This window comes from Callospermophilus lateralis, unplaced genomic scaffold (genome assembly GCF_048772815.1).
Source record: "Callospermophilus lateralis isolate mCalLat2 unplaced genomic scaffold, mCalLat2.hap1 Scaffold_82, whole genome shotgun sequence".
Lineage (NCBI taxonomy): Eukaryota > Metazoa > Chordata > Mammalia > Rodentia > Sciuridae > Callospermophilus > Callospermophilus lateralis.
Window position 1 is genome coordinate 5523661 of NW_027516260.1, and position 22772 is coordinate 5546432.

The 22772-nt window shown below is 38.2% G+C and overlaps 1 pseudogene; it reads left to right on the top strand.

Annotated features, from left to right (window-relative positions):
- The window catches only part of LOC143641000 (RNA-binding motif, single-stranded-interacting protein 1-like), a 158017-nt pseudogene that overhangs the window by 115055 nt on the left and 20190 nt on the right, over positions 1 to 22772 (top strand).

Sequence of the window (22772 nt, forward strand, 5' to 3'; positions counted from 1 at the left end):
TTTGAATCTGATCTTAGGTTACCAGATTACCCCCCATTTTATTCAAAATCAAATCTCATGTGACACCCAGTTTCTGTCTTGCACAACATTATCACACTGCTTACATTTGTTTTGTCCCTGGTTTGGGTTTTGGCTGGAAACTCAACAGCAACTTCCAGTTTGCCAGATTTCCAGATTTGGCGCCAGTAGAGTTAACATGCAAAATACTAGTTGGCATTTAGCCCCTACTTTTAAAAGGGGAGTAGAGTTTAGAAAATAGCTTTTCTTTCTTGAGCCTGAGGAGATTAGAGCTGCTTACTGAAGACCATTGGACTGTACTAAAGAACTGAAAAGATTACATATTGTGCAAATTGGCTCTATTAATTAGAATAGAGTAGTTTTAAGCAGTACTTAATTACATGTTTCAATACTCCCAATTGTTCTCTGCTGAATGCCTGTTGACAATATTGGCAGCAGGGAGGAGAGAACCATTTTCACTGACCAAATTGTAATGGGGAGGGGAGGTCATGCACCCCTTTGAAATATGCTGCTGCATTAATTTGAGGTACTGACCTTCAGTTTTCCGTGTAATTAGGATGAGCTCATCCAACTCCATGAGCTGGAAGAGGAGGCATCTGCAGTAGGCAGCTCGGATGCTCTGTGCTTCTGACTTTTAATGATCCAGCATCTTAACAATAGGCATGTGATTTCTAGGAAAAGGAAAGAATGGAGTCAGCTGATTTTGAATCTAACTACTGACCCCATGAATTGAAATAAGGTTGACAGGAATAGGCAGAGAAGGCAAATCTCCTCATTAATTAGACCCTTGTTTTTCAAGTAGTGGTGACGGGGCAGTGGCTTAGTACAATTTGAAAAAGGCAAAGAACATAAATGCACCCTCCTCTTAAGCCAGCCATTTCCTTTAATCTAGACTTGAAGTGGTCCATTGTATTTCTGTCTCTTCTTCAAAGTGCCTAGATTTAAAGGAGCTATTGTGACAAATATCTAAGCCCATGTTTAATCAACATGGCACATTAAGGCAGTTTTGCGTTGGGACTGTGCTTTATGTAGAGTAGTACCCCATAAATATTTAAAATAAATTAGAGAGAGTTAACTTGTAGACTCAAATACATATACTTAGTTGCCACGATTTGTCTTATTGAACACTTATAAATTATTTGGGAGAACAGACACACACAAAATATTTTGGTTTTATAAAGAAAAGTAGACTTGCTGGCATAAAACAGGAAACTGATCTCAACAGTTTCAAACCAAGAGAGACATTTCAGTAGATAAGTGGTTTTGGCCTTATCCTACCTCCCCTCCTTTTCTTCCTGGCCTAACAAGAAATCTTACAAGGCAGTTCAGTTTGCTGCAAAGCAGAGCTGCACTAGTAAAGTGAGGGAGAGGACCCAGAGTCCTCTGGTTGCAAAACCACCACTGTATACTCTTCTCCAATGACAGCCTATTCCCTGGAAGCCAACACTCTACTAAATGCCCATCCTGATTTAGAAAGGGTATGGGTACAAATTAATGCTACATCTCCCATATTTTTATAATGCACAGCCCTAATATTTGGAATGGGTCCAAAGATAAGTGAAGAGGCTAATGGGGCTTCCAAAGAAAGGGAGGTTGTAATTCAGAACTGACTTTATGTATAAGTCCACTGGAGAGCTTTCCTTCACCTGGGCTTGGGGAGACACTGCCACTGTGTGGGTGGTGATGAGACCCTGCAGGGCGCTCTGCCTTGAGCAAACCTCACAGGACTTGATGCCATCAGATACCTTGGAAAGGAGGTAGAGGTAAGAATAGGAAACCAGAATGAGAGAGTTTATGGGGGGAAAATGTTAATAATGTTAAGACAAATAAGAAATAACATGTAATTTAGCTCATAATAATGTTAGATGGCATGCTACCCAAAGCAACTTACAATGATAGGTAGGTAGGTAGATAAATATAGGATAGATAGACTGAGAGGTGGATATAGATAAATTAATACATGAGATTATAGAGCATTAGTATAAATGAATGTTGCTTGTATTATATATTAATTTTTAGAGATTAAATATGAGAATTATATGCATGGAAATAAAAATTCATAAAAGGTCATAGGACATTTTGTCATAAATCATATTTTGGAGCCTCTTTGGACAAAATTAAGCTAAGGAATATATTAAATCTGAATAACACGTGCCTTAGTTATTGAAAATTCAATTGTTTAATGCTTCAGTTTCTGTCAGAATTTGGCCAACAAGAGAGATTTGAAGATTTACCCACACCATTCTATGTGGCAGTTCAGGGCAGAACTTCCAAGGATTGATTATGTATCTGATCATTCATACATGGCTGCACATGGACCAGAACATACACTCTTGTAATCAAAAAGGGTGAGGGCAGATCAGACCAAGAGTTTGGAGATATATATAATAATCAGACCAACAGGAAAAACTAAGATAGAAGCAGAAATTGAGATGACCTGCTTATTGCTATTTATTGCAAATAGCAAAATTGGTGGAAAACTTTAAACATACACTCGTAGAAGCTATGTCATTTGATTGTCATGGCCATGTGTTCATTTATGACCTGCTGAAGAGTGCACACATGCATGTGCATCCATCCTCAGAATACGATAAGTAAGCAGTAACAGCAAATTTCTCAATAACACCCAAAATACGTTTAACCTGATCTCTAACCTGGCAGTTGAGTAGCATCCTCTGCTTTGGCCTCGATCAGCCTCCTCTTCTTTTCCTCAACCTGGCTGTTTCACTATTGTCTAAATCAAATTGGGCATAATTTCAGTCCAATTCTAAGTACTACAAGGAAGCTGCATTAACATTCATCTCTCCTGAAACATCTCTCTGTAATCAATAGTCTGTCTACTCTATTTCATTACAATTTATTTTGTTACCAGGCAATATTCTGGGTACCAGTGCTACAAACTGGACTGTTTCTGAGGCTTTATCTTTGACCACGTTGCTGTGTGTTTGTCTATTTTGACACTAGTACCATGCTATCTCAATTATGTACCATTTCTTCATAATATGTGGAAATCAGTGACAGACTGACTCCACTTCCACACAACCTCCACTTCCACACAACCTCCACATGGTACTTTCCTTTTTCAAAATGTACTTACTTTGAAATTAATTTTGTAATAATTGATATGAGTTCCAAGGGAGACTCTGGTACTTCACTTGGAGTCCTGTTCCTTTAAACAGTGTACTAAGTATAATGGAGTTATCAGACTGAATGAAAATCTACAATTCTCTGTTTTAATACAGCCATGCTCTCAGGATCTGTTGAGATTAATGGGGCTGCTTGCTCGTATGCTGTGGAAGTCCTGCTGTTTGTTCAACTTTTCTCTTTTATTGCTTGTTGTGGTTTTTCATGGCTAGGTGCTTCCATCCATGTGCTTGCTTTGTAGCCCTATCCTCATCAGAACCCCTTTTTGCCTAATTTTCTGCTATGATTTCTTGAGGCCTGAGAAAACAGATGACCAGCTTGTTAAAAATGTGAACCTATGGATAAATAAGCTTTAGACCACAACCTCTTATAGGTGGTTATTTGTTTTTGTGTGTGTATGTTGCATTTTGGTTTTGGACTTTAGGGCATGAACTGCTCCAAATATTTTAGGTGTCTGGAGGCGTTTTCTTTCCCTCTTTCTTTTGAAGAGATACAATAAGCTGTGTTTTAGGTAAATAGTACTTTTAGCCAGTTACCAAAGTTTAGATTATCTTATATTTTGGGTATCTAATGATGGTACTTTTTTTAATTTTGAAAGTAAGATTCTACAGAATAAACATAATTTTTGCCAGGCATGGAGGCGCACACCTGTAATCCCAGCAACTTCGGAGGCTGAAGCAGTAGGATTGCAAGTTCAAGGCCAACCTCAGAAAATTAGCAAGGACCTAAGCAACTTAGAACTGTCTCAAAAAAAATAAAAGGTTGCGAGGGCAGGCCTGGAGATGTAGCTCGGTAGTAAAGCATCCCTGAGTTGAATACCCAGTACCAAAAAAATAAAGAAGAAGAAACAACATAATTTTTGCTGCTGTCATTTGTCAGCCCAGTGGGATGGCTCTTATCTTCATTACCACATCATTAAAAGCAATATTTCTCTGAAGTTGTTTCCTGCCCCCTCCCCACATTTTCTAACTTTGGTTGGCAGCTGAGATGTCATTGTTTTCATAGTAACAATAGGACACCTAAGAAGATCTTGCATGGAACAAAGCCAGTTCTCCTCTCCACACGGCACACACACTGGGAAGGGAGGCTTGTCCAGCTCAGAGTGACCACCAGGAGGAAGAATTAAGGATGTCACTGTACTGTGGCTGTGAACACCTGTGTCCTCTCATGGGGTTTTCTGTTTCTTTTGTCAGAGTGGAGACAAAGTGGAGTCATTCTTCTACTTTTCACATAATCATAAAGTAATGACTTAATAAAAACTGTGTTTTGCATTTCAGGTTATGGTTTTGTTGACTTCGACAGTCCTGCAGCAGCTCAGAAAGCTGTGTCAGCCCTGAAGGCTAGTGGGGTTCAGGCTCAAATGGCCAAGGTGAGTCAACACTTTGCTCCTGAAGCCTCTTCCTGCACCATTCTTCGCTCCCTCTGTCCCTGCTAGCCACAGCTCCTGCTAAATATCTACCCTGTGTCTCCACATCCACAGCAGTAATACTCTGACAAATATTATACATTCCTCATAATTTTCCATGGGAAGGAGGATTTATAAATACATACAATTCACATAGTAAATTACAAAACGTGTAAATAAACTTAAAAAAAAATTCTCAGGGTAAGGAATGTGCCTGAATGTCCAAGGATTACAAAATGGAAACCATAAGTTTCTTGCTTAGTGAATAGCTTAGTACAGTACACATAGATACTAATTACTGTAAGACATAATGTTTACCTTGAAAATTTTTTTCTTATGACAGCTTCTCTCCAAGTCTTTCCCTAGAATCTACAATATCATAATTTAGAAAGGTGAATTGAGTTAACCAGCCAGTTATTGTCTCTTTCTTTTCATATTATGCTCTTAAAATTGAAGTTAGTTTAAGATGCCCAATTCCTTTTTCAAAAGACATGATGATGCCTTATATTTGATGCACTCTGGAAGGGTGACCATCCCTGATCTCAGTTACACAGACAGGTGCAGTCATGATTACAAAGCTGAGGAGACCTCCAATTGTGCTCCTTCCTACTTTCAAATAGGCACAATCATTTTATTAAGAAAAACTAAGATTCAGAAAAGAGAAGAACCATGAAATGGCATGTTTGTATTCTGTAACAGACCTTCTGAAACTACCAGGTTTCAAGTTTGAAAACAGATACGACAGCAATTGAAGATCCAAAGACAGGAAAAAAATCTACTTAACTAAAGGTATATCTTCATAATTGCATGTAGGTACTAGCTGTAAGCGTATAACTCAAGCTTACATTTGGGCAGCAAAGACTTGGGCATAAGTGTCAATTCAGTCAATGTCACTTTTAGGTTATATGCTAATAGCAAGTACCAATAATGCAATTATGAAGATATACCTGTAGATATACCTGACTTTTTTTCCCCATCTTTGGATCTTCAATTACCGTAGGATCTGTTTTCAAACTTAAAATATGGCACTTTGATATTTTAAGCATTCTTTTCAATTCAAAGAGGCAGCAATGTTATATTATCTGGCTTCATAAAATACTGAAAAAAAGGAATTTTCTACTATCCTCTGCTACTTCTAAATATTAGCAAATGATCATTTCCTAAAGAGCACTCCCATGTCAATAAGGAAAGGTTTATTGAAGTTAAAAAATAAAACTCTGAGAAAGAAATAAATTACCTGCTGAGACTTAAAGCCAAGTTAAACCTTAGCAGTTACAGGCTACTGAAGAACCTGCGTGCAACTACCAGGATCGAGGCTTACTTTGAATGAAAGAATAAACATAGATAAAGATTTTAGGAATTAATAGAAGGTATCACATTTTAAGGTAACCTTGCCATAGAATGTTTTTAAAGATTTATGTTGAGTTGCACTTTGGATTTTCTTGAACTCCAGAGTAAAAGTTAAGCAAAAGTATAAATAGTAAGCATCATGGGCTGGGGTTGTGGCTTAGAGGCAGAGCGCTCACCTAGCATGTGTGAGGCACAGGGTTTGATCCTCAGCACCACATAAAAATAAAATAAAGATATTGTGTCCATCTATAACTAAAAAATAAATATTAAAAATTAGCAATGATGACTTTTAGATTATTTGTCCTCCATAAAGAGAAATTTCCTGTAATATTGTTGAGAAGCAATGAAATTTTAAGTGTATTGTAAATATGAGATACCAGCTGTGGATCATGATTGCCACAATGTTTAATCTGGCTCTGTAAACAGTGAGCAAATATTCTGTAAGCAGGACTCTTAGGCGTTCATTCAGAAAACCACTCTTCTGTCCTCCACTCTGTCTGTTCTATTCTGTGAAGCTCTGGTTGGATAAAATCCAGGGCAGGTCCCATGACTTTTCTTTATTTCAAAAAAAGTCCCTTTACTTGCTTCTTTCATTTCAGGTCTTTCTGGTTGATTTTAGAAGATGGTGGGTTAGAATGCCTCTTTATTTTTCATGTCTAAACTCCATGAAACACACATATCCTTTAATACTTTTCCAGGCACTTCTGTGTGTATTTACTGCCCAACCTCAAAATGATATTTCAGACAAGTCAATATATGGGGAAAGCCTTAAGTTACATTTCAAATAGAATTTGTCAAATGTTAGAATCTTGTGGAGAAGCTTTGAAAGCTGCTGAGAGTCCACAAAAGGGATGTTGTGTCTTGCATGTCACTGTTACAGAAAGACATCACAGTCTATGTATGTAACAACTATTTGCTGACAACTCTATTGATTATCTGGTGACCAGGAAGCAGTGTCTTGAAGGTTTTTGTCCCCGCATAATCATTTATTACATGTGTATATACTCACATAGATATGTGTAATGAATGTATTTAGTTATAACTTAGGGAATTTTAGGATAATCAATTTAGTCATATTTTAGAAGACTGGTTTGGGTTGTGACTAATATGTAATACATTATAACTTGCTTATTTAAAATAATATGAAATATTATTTTAACATTAACCTTTGATTAACTTTTTGATGCTGAATATCTGGTTTTCAAAAACAGGTTGTTCTTTATATTAAGTGTTCAGTGTTTCAATATCCATCCCTGTTTATTTGACAAATTCTGAGTGTTGTGTAACATGAGAGTCTCTCCACCTGATCCAGGTCTGTTCCAAACAGCATGGTTGCGGTGGGATGGGAACATGGGTGGTTTCTGTTTCCAGAGCTAGTGCTTCTCCTGCTCCCACCCCTTCTTTCAGCTCCCTATTTGCAGCTTCTAACCCTCCAGGGTTGGAGTAGCAGAGGTAATCTGGGGTTGATTTCTCTGGCCAGGCAGCAGACTGATGCTTTCTCTCATGGAATGCTTCTGGCATTTTTCTTAGTTGTTTACCCAACCCCACCTTTCCTTTCAATCTGATCTTTCCCCATTATCCCTTGAAGCTAGAGTATATGTGTTCTTGGGCTGGAAACCTCAGCACCTCATAATGGAAGGCCATCCTCAACACCATTCTTCTAAGACTTCCCCGTCCCCCAACCTTCCTGGGGTGGATCTAACACAACCTGGAGACAACTCTGCCTATGGGCCTACTTCTGATCCACCTTTACCGGCCATCTGCAGTCAAATAGTTTCTTCCCAGCCACACTTGTAGCCCCCTTCAAGCAGCATTTCTGCTTCCAGATTACTCACCTTTTGAGTGTGGCTTGGACCATTGTATCCAGCAAGCCCGTGGGACACAGACCAGGCCTGCGGATTGGTCTGTTGAAGCCCCTGCTGCTGGCTGGATAATGAGAGGGAAACAGCCCATATATTGAGACTCAGAGCACATGCACCTTTCTTTCCACATAAAGAGCACATGCACCTTATTTCCACTTGTGCAATCTCTTATAGACAGACAAGAGGCAGTGTTCACATAAGCATCCCAAACCAGTTCTCAGCCAGTTCCTTGCAGGCTCTCTCTGATGACCTGGTTTCTCACTCTGTAATGTGGAAGTACCACACACCCCTTGTTTTATGGCCTCAGCTGAATCAGAGTTAGAAAAAGGCCCGTTTGTCAGCCTGTTAACAAAATGCAAAAGCCATTTTTGAGTGCCCCTGAACACTTGCCCTAGGATCATTCCCAATGCCTGAATATTAAGCAGCATATTATATTAAATATATACTATTTTGAAAAATTCTTTGCAATGCTTTTAGTCAACATAGGACTGGGTGTAGATTGGTACTACATGTCATATCCATGGTGCACTTTGAATGCCAGCTTCCCCATGGGTCGATAATGAGCTCTGTTCAAAGACCTCCTTGGTAGGCTTTATACTGTAAATTGGCTAGGAGAAATGATCCCTTCCTCCATCATCTGTGGGGAAGACCATTGTGCAGGATTAGAGATGCTGGCCATGTGCCAACATTTTCCATAGTATGAATTTCTTCAGGTCCCTGTAGAATGACTTGAGTTTCTTTGATCTAAATTCTTTTTTATTATATCTTTATAGTTAAAAAATGTATTTTATAATGCTAGCAGATCTCTTGTTCTGTACCATAAATTCAAGGGTTTTGCAAGTCCACGTTTGGCTTAGCCTCTTTGTTCTGTCTTGATAAAGGAGTCTTTGGCATACATCTTTTGGGGAGAGGATTTTTAAAGGAAGTTAATCTGGCTCCTGTGCTTGAATGACAAGGGCCTGTCACTGTCCCCTTTCCTTTAATGGACAAATCAGGATACACCTATGTGTTGAAAATCCATATATTAAACATAATCAGAAAAAAATAAGGGCCATTTTGGTGAGGGAAGGGGGAAATGCAATGTTGTTTGACATGTTAATTGAGTTCAGAAAGGATCCCACAGATGTTCAAAACTGCAAATTGAAACATTAGAGACCAGGGATTTTATTATTATTATTATTATTATTATTATTATTATTATTCATGTATTTTTGATGGCTTGCTTGGTCCTTCCCACGTGGTAATATTTTTTTTTTGTTTTGTTAATAATAATAAAAAAATCATTTAAGAGGGGAAAAAACTTCCTTCTGAGCCTAGGCAGTTATTAAGAATTAAGAGAGAGATTTTAGCTAGGTCCGGTGGTTCTTGCCTGTTATCCCCACAATTGGGGAGACAGGAGAATGGCAAACTCGATGCCATCCTCAGCAACTTAGCAAGACCCTGTCTCAAAATAAAAGTTTTAAAAAGGCCTAGGGATATAGCTTAGATATAAATCACCTCTGGGATCAATCCGCAGTCCAAAAAGTAAAAGGGCGAAAGGGACATTTAAAAATCATATTCATGGAGTACCCCGATAAAACTTCTCAAATAGAAATGGCCTTGGGCCTTTTGGAAAGCCTATTAATGTTAAACTTGGAAACAAAGATGTAATATGTAAATAAACATCAGTGATACCTGTTAACAGTGTGACTTCTCTAAACCTTTGGTACCTTCTGAGGCCTGCTGGAGGTCAGCAGATCATTGGGTGCTACTTGGCTGATGGGAAGCTTGCACATTTTTCTCAATAAATGGGTAGTCACTGAGCAGGAATTTAGTCCTCACAACACCCCTAGTCCACCATGCTCCAAGCAGTTTGCCGTCACATGCCCGTGAGTGGCTATCTGCTGGTTGGTATTCAGTACAAGAGAAAACAGATGTCTGCTCTTACTGCCAAGTCCCTTTCTTGCATTTTAGGAACCATTCCACATGCACAGGGAGGTTTTTGTTAATTTCTTTCAGATGATGACTGCGTGCTTTACACCATGTGGGACCTCCAAGCCCCACTTTTCTACTTAAGTGAACATTAGTACCCATTTATCCCTCTCATGGCTGATGTGGGATCTAGTTTTCCACTTGTTAGAGAGGCCCTTGAATCCCTTCAATGTCTAGGGACATAAAGAGGCCGTTGGTCCTACTTTTGTTTAGCCACCTATAATTGACAGAATACATTTATTTTTCAGACATAGCAACTTATTATTCAGACATAATACAACAGAGTTATGGTTGTTGCCGATTTTAGGGAGACTAAATTATCCTCAGTGTGCAAAACATCATCAGTGAGTGAAAATATTATATGTTCTATTCATAATGAATGTATGGTAAAGAACACACAGACACTTTGGAATTATATATTTTTGTGGCTCCAAGAGGCAGTTTCTCCCCATTCTTTGGTGGTTAGTTTGTTTTTTAACTTTAAAATTACTTTAACATTATGGGTAGTATTGAAAAAGAAATATAAGTAATATTAGCACTAATGGTCATCCCAAATGAAGAAACCTAACAAGAATTGTTGCTGTTGAAAACAACACAAAAAAAAAGTCATAGGAAATATTTACATCTATTTAGATCACTCTCTTTCACTATATCCAAGAAAGAACTAAAAGTCCAATTTCTTTCTGGATCATGATTCTAAGCAATTTTTTTTCTTCATTGATAAACTTCTCATTTGAATCAAGACCTTGTAGAATGTGAAACATTTTTATTATTAACTTCATAGATGCAAGAAACTAAAACACAAGTTTGGGAAGTACTTAGTATCTACGTTGTAGCCTCACTCTAAAAATTACTTCATTTATAACAAATTCTCCTATGAGCACTCTTAAACATTAGTCATTGAGAGATCTTCATGATTATAATTTTAAAAAGAAAGTCTATAATACACATAATTTTGTAAGTAACATTTTTAAAATGCCATATTTTTGTATAAAGAGTATTTTAATGCCCTATGATTAGGGAGTTTTCCACTTGGTTCTGAATCTGACTAAACATGATTCAAAAATCTAAGGTATGTTGGTTCTCTAATTCCCCTGCTCTGTGTCTCCAAAGCCTCCCAATTTTTCAAGGTGTAAGTTTCAAACTACAGTTTGTCTTTCCTCCTACCCCTCCTTACCTTCCAGAAAAGTGAAAGATAAGAGAAACATGGTTTATCTTCCTGAGGTATCAGTGTTACTCCATGATATTAGATCAGAAATATTTTTTCTCTGTTAAAGTTCAAATTGTTTTAAAAAAATGTAAAAAAGCAATATTAAGATAAAGCACAGGATTTCAAGGAAATTTTCCAGCCCTGGCAAGGCTGCTTTGGCTTTTGCCCATGGACTCTTCTGGATACGCAATCTCCTTGTCCTTAGCATTCCTTACGTAGGAAAGTCTAAGCAGCAAGGGATGATACAATAAAACCAAACTCCTGGATAGCCTTTCACAGTTGGTTTCAACCTCTTGCCTTCTTTTTGTTCCTCAATTCCCCTTTCCTCTCAACAAAGTGTCCCTCACCACTGCTGTCCTCTCATCTTGACTTGCACACACCTAGCCTTCACTATGTGCTTCCCTCTCTCTTTTTTAATTGGAAGCTGTAAAAAGCAGGACTAGGTCATAGTTATTTTATAGTGAGAGTCTGAAGTGTGAGGGGCACAGGAAATGTCCTTGAGCTCATTGAAGCCACAGGTTCTCTCAAGACCCACACTAAGGACCAAGAACTCTGTGCTGGTTGGTGCAGGGCCAGATTTCTATACAAACAAATACTCGCTGGCACTCCAGGAAAGCCTCAGAAACTTAGGGGAGACTAAGGCCAAAGGGAGATGGCTAATAGAGGAACTGGGCAGTTTACTGGGTTGGTAGAGGTCTGCATTGGAAAACTTTAGTACCTAAAACCATTTCTATTGATTTTTCCCTGTTTTGGAACATTGTATATATTATTGTCTCACTTCCTCTTGTATGTAATTTTGTATACCCCTGAGGGTCTCCTTCCATTTACATGCAATTTCCCTTCTTTCTCCCTTTCCCTCCCACCTCTCATCCCTGTTTAATGTTAATCTTCTTCTCAGGCTCTTCGTCCCTACTCTGTTCTTAGTTACTCTCCTTATATCAAAGAAGACATTTGGCATTTGTTTTTAAGGGATTGGCTAGCTTCACTTAGCATAATCTGCTCTAATGCCATCCATTTCCCTACAAATTCTATGATTTTGTCATTTTTTAATGCAGAGTAATACTCCATTGTGTATAAATGCCACATTTTTTTTAATCCATTCGTCTATTGAACGGCATCTAGGTTGGTTCCACAGTCTTGCTATTGTGAATTGTGCTGCTATGAACATGGATGTAGCAGTGTCCCTATAGTGTGCTCTTTTTAGGTCTTTAGGGAATGGACCGAGTAGGGGAATAGCTGGATCAAATGGTGGTTCCATTCCAAGCTTTCCAAGAAATCTCCATACTGCTTTCCAAATTGGCCGCACCAATTTGCAGTCCCACCAGCAATGTACAAGAGTACCCTTTTCCCCACATCCTCGCCAGCACTTGTTGTTTGACTTCCTAATGGCTGCCAATCTTACTGGAGTGAGATGGTATCTTAGGGTGGTTTTGATTTGCATTTCTCTGACTCTAGAGATGGTGAGCATTTTTTCATATACTTGTTGATTGATTGTATGTCCTCCTCTGAGAAATGTCTGTTCAGGTTATTGGCCCATTTGTTGATTGGGTTATTTGTTATCTTATTGTTTAATTTTTTCAGTTCTTTGTATACTCTGGATATTAGGGCTCTATCTGAAGTGTGAGGAGTAAAGATTTGTTCCCAGGATGTAGGCTCCCTATTTACCTCTCTTATTGTTTCTTTTGCTGAGAAAAAACTTTTTAGTTTGAGTAAGTCCCATTTGTTGATTCTAGTTATTAACACTTGTGCTATGGGTGTCCTATTGAGGAATTTGGAGCCCGATCCCACAGTATGTAGATCATAGCCAACTTTTTCTTCTATCAGACGCCATGTCTCTGATTTGATATCAAGTTCCTTGATCCACTTTGAGTTAACTTTTGTGCATGGCGAGAGAAAGGGATTCAGTTTCATTTTGTTGCATATGGATTTCCAGTTTTCCCAACACCATTTGTTGAAGATGCTATCCTTCCTCCATTGCATGCTTTTAGCCCCTTTATCAAATATAAGATAGTTGTAATTTTGTGGATTGGATTCTGTGTCCTCTATTCTGTACCATTGGTCCACCCGCCTGTTTTGGTACCAGTACCATGCTGTTTTTGTTACTATTGCTCTGTAGTATAGTTTGAAGTCTGGTATAGCTATACCTCCTGATTCACACTTCCTGCTTAGCATTGTTTTTGCTATTCTGGGTCTTTTATTTTTCCATATGAATTTCATGATTGCTTTCTCTATTTCTACAAGAAATGCAGTTGGGATTTTGATTGGCATTGCATTAAACCTATAGAGAACTTTTGGTAATATCGCCAATTTGATGATGTTAGTTCTACCTATCCATGAACAGGGTATATGTTTCCATCTTCTAAGATCTTCTTCTATTTCTCTCTTTAGGGTTCTGTAGTTTTCATTGTATAAGTCTTTCACCTCTTTTGTTAGGTTGATTCCCAAGTATTTTATTTTTTTTTGAGGATATTGTGAATGGGGTGGTTGTCCTCATTTCCATTTCAGAGGATTCGTCGCTGATATACAGGAATGCCTTTGATTTATGCATGTTGATTTTATATCCTGCCACTTTGTTGAATTCATTTATTAGCTCTAATAGTTTCTTTGTAGACCCTTTTGGGTCTGCTAGGTATAGAATCATGTCATCTGCAAATAGTGATAATTTGAGTTCTTCTTTTCCTATTTTTATGCCTTTAATTTCTTTCGTCTGTCTAATTGCTCTGGCCAGTGATTTGAGAACTATGTTGAACAGAAGTGGTGAGAGAGGGCATCCATGTCTTGTTCCAGATTTTAGAGGGAATGGAAAGGCTAATTTTAAATTAAGGTTACACTAATCTCATATTTGCAGAAGTGAGTTTTGATCTGGTCAGAAAATATTCTAGTTGTCAGGTAAACTTTTTTCCTGGTGATTGACATACCCTACTCCTCGTAACGTTGCATTTACTGGCAATCATATCTGATTCTAGCTGATTCTACCCCCAACAAACTAAAGTCAGATGGAAAATTATCTAAGAGTACTGCTTCTCAGGTTTTCATATGCTTATGAGTCACTTGAGTATCTTGTTAAAATGCAGCTTTTGATTCTGCAGGTCTGAAGTAGGGCCTGAGACTCTGCATTTCGAATAGCTCCCAGATAATTCCTAACAGTATTACCGGTCCCTGTATCACTCTTTGTATAGCACGGAGTTAGCACACCTTCTCTCTCCATCTACTCTTGAGTTCAGCTTTTAAAAGATTCTAAAATTTGATCTGCCCAGAGTTTACCATTTTATATGGCTTTTGAGTTTCTCTTTTGGATTAAGTTAGGAGCTCTTCTTTTTCCATCGCTGATCACTACTTGAAAGTCATATGGACTTTGCCATAGGGCAGATTGGGGAAAGCCTATACTGGAATCCACGTGACTTGATCCAGAAATCTTTCTCATGTATCTCTAAATTGAATTATTAGCAGTAATAGCCTCCTGCCTGAAATGAACTCCTAAAAATAGCAATGGAAGAGACGTTGGTTATTTTTGGAAACATTGAAAAGAGCTGAGAGCTGTGGTTTCTGAAGGGCACCCCTTCAACTCAGCATCACCCTTTCCAACATGATGCCACTTCCACCTCTGCCGAGAAGGGCTCTGGAACTAGGTCAGACCTGTACACACTGTCCAAAGTGTGGACACTGTTTTCAAGTGTCCAAGGTGATTTTAGTGTTCCATGGATCCCATGGTTTCACTAGATAATACTTTAAAAGGATGTGAGCAAAGAGGGTGCCTACATACAATTAGATATGTTAACATAAATATCTCACCTTCTCCTAGAAATTGATAGACAATTCTCTGTTCTGCTTTAGCAACAGGAACAGGATCCTACCAACCTGTATATTTCTAATTTGCCCCTGTCCATGGATGAGCAAGAACTTGAAAATATGCTCAAACCCTTTGGACAAGTTATTTCTACAAGAATACTACGTGATTCCAGTGGTACAAGTCGCGGTGTTGGCTTTGCTAGGTAAGCATGTTGCCCTCCCATTATTACACCAGCAGAAGCTCTGTTGAGTTATCCTACAAATTAAAAAAAATAATCAAGCAAATTTAAGCCAGGCTTATGGGCACCAGTGTAAATTTACATGTAATTTTTAAAAAATCTTTTGCAATTTCATTAGTATTCTTGAAACTGAGCACACATATTTGCTGGCTCAAGGCAAAGAAGTATTATATGATCAATAATTCTGAAAGTGTTTGTGTCTTATGTTCTGATTAAATTAATTTTTAAGAAATTAAATTTCTTTAAAATGACAACCAGTCTCCTAAATTTCATAGATAAATCAGTATGTTTTTTTCTCTTTAAACAGAAATGTGATTCATCATCAATAAAGTGAGTTAATTAGATTTTTCAAACATTTATGAAAGAAAAGAATTTAACACCTAACTACCACATAAATTTATATATCTTATAATTCTCACTTTAGTTTTTTAAGAAATAAGTGCTCCAGATATAACTAAAGTATCTTATTCCTCCATTTTATCTCTTCCTCCCCAGAAAGGATTCTTTAGTGTAATCATTAATTTGGTTTCTAGAGAAAATATATAAAACAGAAAGAGCTTTGATTTCCAGATAAATTCTAATCCTAAAGCCCATTTAAAAAAAATCTGATTTTACATGATACATTATTTAGGAACTTGTTAGTCTTCTGTAATAACAATATCTATGTGTTTTAAATTGTTAACTTAGACTTTGGAAGAAAAAATGCTGACATTTTACTTTCATATAGAAGACAGTCACATCCTGCCACAGACCTGTGTTATGAATAAAGCATTATTATTACATATTACTTTATATATGAGAAAACTGAGGCACAGAGGGACTTTTCCATCATCCACTAGTGGGCAAGGGCCATTAATTAGTTCTTCTGGCTTTTAGTCCATTGTTCTGTTAGGCCAGACAATTTTATAATAAAGCTAATATATCAGTAAATAGCAAGTCATCAGGGCCAGCATCTCAAGTGCACACTTCATTGGTGATCTGGGTGGGACACCAATTGGCTCGACAACATCTCCTCACTTCCGTGGATATTCTTCTGAAAGCAGACCAGGGGTACCTATCCAAAGACTGAGCCCAATTAAATGCTGCTGTTTTTCACATTGTCACTATCCATTAGAACTGAGGTGTAATACTCTGGGTAGTTCAGGAATATGGTGTATTTTAAGTAGATTATTCTGTGTTTCTTCTATCAAAGAAATATAAGTCAAAGTAATTTAAATACTCAGAAATGTTTCTCAAATGTTTTTAGCCACCTGTAGATATAAAACAAGTTATGAAGTTAGGCTTCAGCCTTTAATTAACTCCTCCAAAGCCAAGATGACAAAGAAGTATATAATTGACTTCACTAATTTAATTTTAAACCTGGAGAAAATATAAAAGTCATGTGAGACACATCCTCTGATTGACACTAGCTATTATCACAACTCTTTAGTCTGTCATTTTATGAATACTTAAAAGGGAAGACCATGTTTAAAATAACCAATATTCTAACAAGTAGCAAATATACTAGTATTTTAAACTGTTGCTTTTAACTCAATATCATGACTAAGAAAGATTTTATACATTGCTTTTCTCAATTTTTCAACAATCAGAATGAATTTATATATTTGATATTAAAACACTCAATATAATTTCTTTCTTATATGATTTAGAACATACTCTATAGTTTCAGTTATTTCTCTGGAGAACTGTAAAAGCAACAGATAAAAGTATAAACTATTATATACATATATTTTTGCCTGATTTCATTTGTATCCAAAAAGCCTAAAAGAATGTTTGTGCATGCACAAAACAAAATGAAAGCTAAGAGACTGCTACATACTTATGAACTTTGTTTTCATAAATAGGATGGAATCTACAGAAAAATGCGAAGCTGTAATTGGTCATTTTAATGGAAAATTCATCAAGACACCACCAGGAGTTTCTGGTATGTTCTCCAAAATTTTATCAGTAGTCATTTATGTAATATGTATAACTTTAGTACATGATGCTTCTTATAGTAAGAACAACAACTCTCATTTTGATTTTTAAAATTTATATTTATATCAACAAATAAGACTAAAAAATTCAGCTTTTGCTGGGCACGGGTTGTCCAAGCATTAATTGAAGTGGACCCAGAGGTAAGGAGCTCTCTGACTTGTAAAGCATTGCAAAATCCAACCCTCTAATGCACCAGCCTTCATTCTACCGGATGGCCATCCTTAAAATAGACTTCCCACCCTTAGGACATGTCCTTTGAGGAGCGTGACACCTTCCCACCCCAGCAGTACCTGGACTTCAATCCCCACAGTCTTTATGTTCACTCCACATTAGCCCCTTCCCCCTGTTGTCCTGCTCTGTTGTCCTTATCAAGAACACTACACTCAGGAACTTTTCTAGCCAACATCCCATTCAGTATCACTCAGTCTCACTCCCAGGACACCTGATCTGAGATACAAAGACACCCTTTCATTTTCACTGTTGTTATGGGTTTCTCTTTATCCATTTCTCATTCCTACAGAATCTGGTCTCCACTTCTGAGCACTAAAACCATTTCTTTAGTGACATCCTCAGATTTCTTGTACAGCAACCCTTGGTCACATCTGCTTGGAAGAACCATGAACTGGCATTGATCCTACAATAATCCACCCTACTGATCCTGTTATACCTGGGCAATAAGGATTGACACCATGGAATTTTATACATCTTCATTTTAACCAGACCCTCAGTACCACTGGTCCCCACTTGGCTTCTCTCTGCCTCTCCCAGCAGTATTTCTCCCTTTTAACAACATGTACAGTCCCCTAGCTAGCTCTAGGCCGGTGATTAGCATTGAGATCATTAGCTGACTACATCTTTTCAATATAGGGATCCACACCTACACCCACGCTTTCTCCTCTCCTTCCCCAAGGTCCTAAGGACAAAGGTTTCAGAGCTGTCTTTGAAATCCTGTTCCATCAGGGCCTTGCTCTGCCTCTCATTGCCTCTCTGTTCTATAATTACCATCTCTGTATTTTACTTGTAATTACTTTTTTCTAACAAAAACTTTAATTTTTTTATTAACAAGATAGCATATCTCTGGCAAGACTAAGCAGTGAGAAAGTGAGAGGAAATTCACAAACAATACCAGAAACAAAAAAATTGTGAGCATGACTACAATAGACGTTTTTAACATCACAGAGTTCAGTGAACGTATGTGCGAACTACTTTATGCCAGGAATTTTCTGGAAAAAGATATCCATTTGTGTTTGAAATCACTCAAGTCTGTGATCTTCAAACTAAAACTAAGCAGTGCTCCTCTCTAACTCATTCTCATGTAAGCATTTTTGAAGTGTGGTCTTCACTTCCTCACGTCCTATTCACACCTCAGCTCTCTCCAGTCTTCCCCTTAAGTTTGCAATTGAAATTCTTCTTGATAAACTTCTTATATTTGTTTGCTAGGACAACCACAACAAAACACCATAAATTGAGTGGCTTAAACAACCAAAATTTAGTGTCGCAGAGTTCCGAAGACCAGAAATTGAAGGTCAGGGTATGGCAGGGTTGATTCCTCCTGAGGCCTTAGGGGAAAGAATCCATTCCGGGCCTCTCTCCTTGACTCATACATGGTGACCTCACAGCGTTTGCTTCCCTCTGAGTGTGTCTGCCTCTGGATTCAAACTTCCCCTTCTTCCCAGAACACCAGCCATGCTTGGATTAAGGCCCAACCTAACTAATGACCTCATTGTAACTTTAAAAAGGAGGTCACACTGTGAATTATGAAGCATTATGGGGTTAGGACTCTAATGTTTTTTGTTGTTTTGTTTTGTTTGGGGTGGGGTCAGAGACACAACACAGTGCAACCCCTAATATTTACTTTGTGATTATCAAACTTGGGGACTTTCCTGGCTTCTTCTTTGCTGTGTCTTATCTGTTGCATGAACTTTGAAATGTGCTGTCCCTTGATCTCTCTTTTCTTCCCATCTTGTACTCTTTCTCCTTTGTGGACTCTTGCTCTTAATTGTTGGTGTTACCCTGAATTTCATTTTTGGCTGACAGAGTGTATCTAGTCTAAAGTTTTTGGTTACTGTTTATCTTAAGAGACTCTCAGATACTCATCTCTTGTCCTAAATTTTCTCCTGAGAATCAGGCTGCCTGGCCTCAGTCACCTTAGGTTCATTCTCTCCAAAACTAGATCAGTGCTCTCTCCCACTAAAGTTAGTGGAATCAGTATCCACCCAGATACTCCAGCTGAAAATCCAGGACTGGATCCCCCCAGCCACCTGTGTCATCTCTCACACATAATCATCTTCTTGACTGCAGCTAGAGAGACTTAAAATGTATATATACTTCAGCATCACTTTTGTGCTAAAAATCATGTCCTCTCCCTCTCCCAGAAGAAAAGATACAGGATTCCAAGAATGACATTGCAAGCCAAAGGTGACTAGAGTCCTTCTTCATCCATTACCTGCCTTCTATTTATTTTCTTCCAATACTGAACTACAGGTACTAGTCCTAGTACATCACATTGCATCATTTCTCTTTTCAGTCTTTCTATAGTTTCCAATACCTCAGACCCCTTTGGTTCTCTTTAACCTGCATGTCTCTGCCTCACCCTTCAAGACTGTTCACAGCCTGCCTTCTCCCTACAGGGGTCTCCTTTAACATACATGAGTTAGATTCTGTCTGCAAAGCACCCTGAGGATGCTCATCTGCATTTAACATGTGTCAATCCCACTAAACTGGAAGCTCCTAGAAGTCAAAAACTGTTTTCTCATCTTTTTTATGTGCCTGCCCAGCACAACGCCTGAACTGTGCTTAACAATAACCAGTGTTTGTTGGTTTTGAATAAATTGCACAGCATTATAACACTAAGACAGTACTACCTCCTTACAAGGTAGCATATGGTAGGAAAATTGAGATGCCTTTTGATTTGCAGCCAGCCTCTAACAAGATGCCTGACAGCAGGGAGAAATTCAAAATTTAGGAACTAACTTACCTTGCTTGGAAGGAGGAGCTATAGAATTTTTAAAATGGGAACAAAAAGGAAACATCTACTCTCCAGCATCTTTTGTCCTCTGTAATTTTAATCATCTTAGTTAGCATGACACATCTCAGTTCTGCTTCCCAGTCTGTATCTCAGATCAGTAAGTCATCTTCAGTCCTTAGGTCTGTCATTCAAAACAGCCTCACTTTCCTGCCTTGCTTTAGGGCGTGCCCTAGGGTAAAAGTTGGGTCTCTTGCTGGGCTGGGTAGAGGTTTGGAGGGTCTTTAACCATGCTAGTCTGGCCACCTACTCATCAGAGTCTTCTAAGGAGAGTAGCCATGTATCAATTAGATTTATCCTAATACTCATGTGGGGACCCTGCCCTGGAGCTCCCCTATGAACAAAGGAGGAATCTCTGGAGGTGAGCAACCTATAAGAACAGAGCTCTCCATTTGACAAACCTTGACTTTGCCCCCACCTCACAGCTAACCAGCTACCTCACCACATTTTATATGTAAAAATATGTAAAACTGAAGTTAAGTAGATCCAGTGAGTTGAACCTAACAGAAAGATTGGTCAGGCCCCACTTCTAGGGAACAAGCCCAAAGGCCCTATGGAACATGTGCCCTGGTTTTTCACTCAGGCCTTTCCAAGAAGCACTGAGGTATTTTAAAGTTAGATGAATTCCAACCAGGAGTCATTGAAGTGATTAGTTTCTCTAGGGCTCCTAGTGTTCAGTATTTATCCTCCCCTAGTTCCAAGGTTCCATATTTAGCTGGATGACTGATGATGACAATTAGGGATTCACTTTAATTTTCTGTATCCAGTTGAGTTTCATTTCATAGAGGAACTAATTTGTAAGTCTGTGCAATACCACAGCCTACATTTGATCTTGTAGTACTAAAACCTGACAGCGCACTGTTTCTGTGGATATATCTGAAGGTGAACTGCCTGCAGGCACCAGTTTAGAGCATAAAGTACAAGATCTGGAAGATGCTGTTCCCAGGAACTCTACCCCCGTGAAAGAGCTTCCTTTTTGTTAAGTTAATTTTGTTTTCCCATTGACAATCCTTGATTGAAAGAAAAGGAAAGTGAAAGGGATGTTTTTAACCTCCACGCAAAAGCAAGGGAGCCTTGTGTGAACCTGATCCCTGCAGGTCAGACCCTCCAAGTTAATCCCCTGTGCCCACTGGCTTTTCTATACTTCCCCTGAGTCATCCCCTCCACACTGGGGACCCCAAAGCATTAGTCCCTTTGAAGGGCTGCTCATCCACTTACTTGTGAGCACTTCATTTTCTCAGTTCCTTCTTGCAGGCAGAAAGGAAAGTTGAAGGAGAAAAAGCCTTCAGAACACATTAATTTTGATGTTGAATCAATCTAGATAGATCTCCCAGTTTCTTGAGTGAAGTAGATCTCCAGCTGCCACAGATTGAGGTTGGACAGGTTTCTTATTTTCTCCAAAGAACTTAACAGTATCCATTGACTGTTTTCTTTGAAGTGGGTTCACAGATTGCTGGCCATGTCCTTTCAAGGAGAAAAAAAAAAAAAAAAAAACTTCAATTTCCAAACCACATGTCAATGATGGTAGGAACCTATACACCACTGTAGCTGGTAGAGAGCAGTTTCTTCCAAGTTCTGCCAAGTGGCAGTGGGAACCAAGAAACAAATTCCATATAGATTGCATCACTGTACAATTTTACACTCAAGCCATTCTCTATGTTCCGAATCAGGTCTTAATTTCATGCTCTAAATATATATATATATTAAACTACTATCTATCTATCTATGTACAACTATATACAACTACACACACACACACATATATATATATATATATATATATATATATATATATATATATATAGTAGTTATAGTTGGATACAATAACTTTATTTATTTTTATGTGGTGCTGAGGACCAAACCAGGGCCTTGCATGTGCTAGGTTAGCCATAACCCCAATCCCAATTTCATGCTATTTCTAAATGCTTAATGATCTGCGCTGTGTTTTAGTCTTAGTTCCCAACTAGGTTGCAAGTTCTTAGGGGCGGGAGGTGTGTTTTAGGTTTAATTTTGTGCATTACCCTGTACCAGCAGAAATTACCATGTATTTTCATAGAGCATTTTCATGTAGATATCATCTCAATAATTATGGCTATTTTGAGGAATACTTTGGATACCTTCTGCACATCAGTGAGGTTGAACTGCCTTTAGGGTAAATTTGAAATGTACACTGCAAAACTTGGAAGCACACTGTTTTGGAATTCACTTTTTCCCAAAAACAAGTCCCCAGTATCCACAAAGAATTTGAAATAGTTTTCAACTTCTCTAGATTTATTTTTTTTCCTGTACACACAACATGAGAATTATCTTTGAATGTTTGTCAGTTTATTAGATACTGTCTTCTTCTCTCTTATTACTTGAATGACTGCTTCATAGCTTCAGTTTCTCCATGAAATACATGTGAGTAGGATCAGCACAAGTAGATGAAAAACAAAAATATTGGCAGGCAAGAGTAAATTGAGGGCTGGGGATGTGGCTCAAGTGGTAGCGCGCTCACCTGGCGTGCGTGCAGCCCGGGTTCGATCCTCAGCGCCACGTGCAAACAAGGATGTTGTGTCCGCCGATAACTAAAAAATAAAATATTAAAATTCTCTCTCTCTCTCTCTCTCTCTCTCTCTCTCTCTCTCTCTCTCTCTCTCTCTCTCCCCCCTCTATCTTAAAAAAAAAGAGTAAATTGAATGAGCCTCCACTTGAATGTTTAAATAATATAGGCTCATTACTAGGCAGACATATCATTTCATAAATATAGTCAGAGGATGGTTTATTTAATGATGCATGTTGT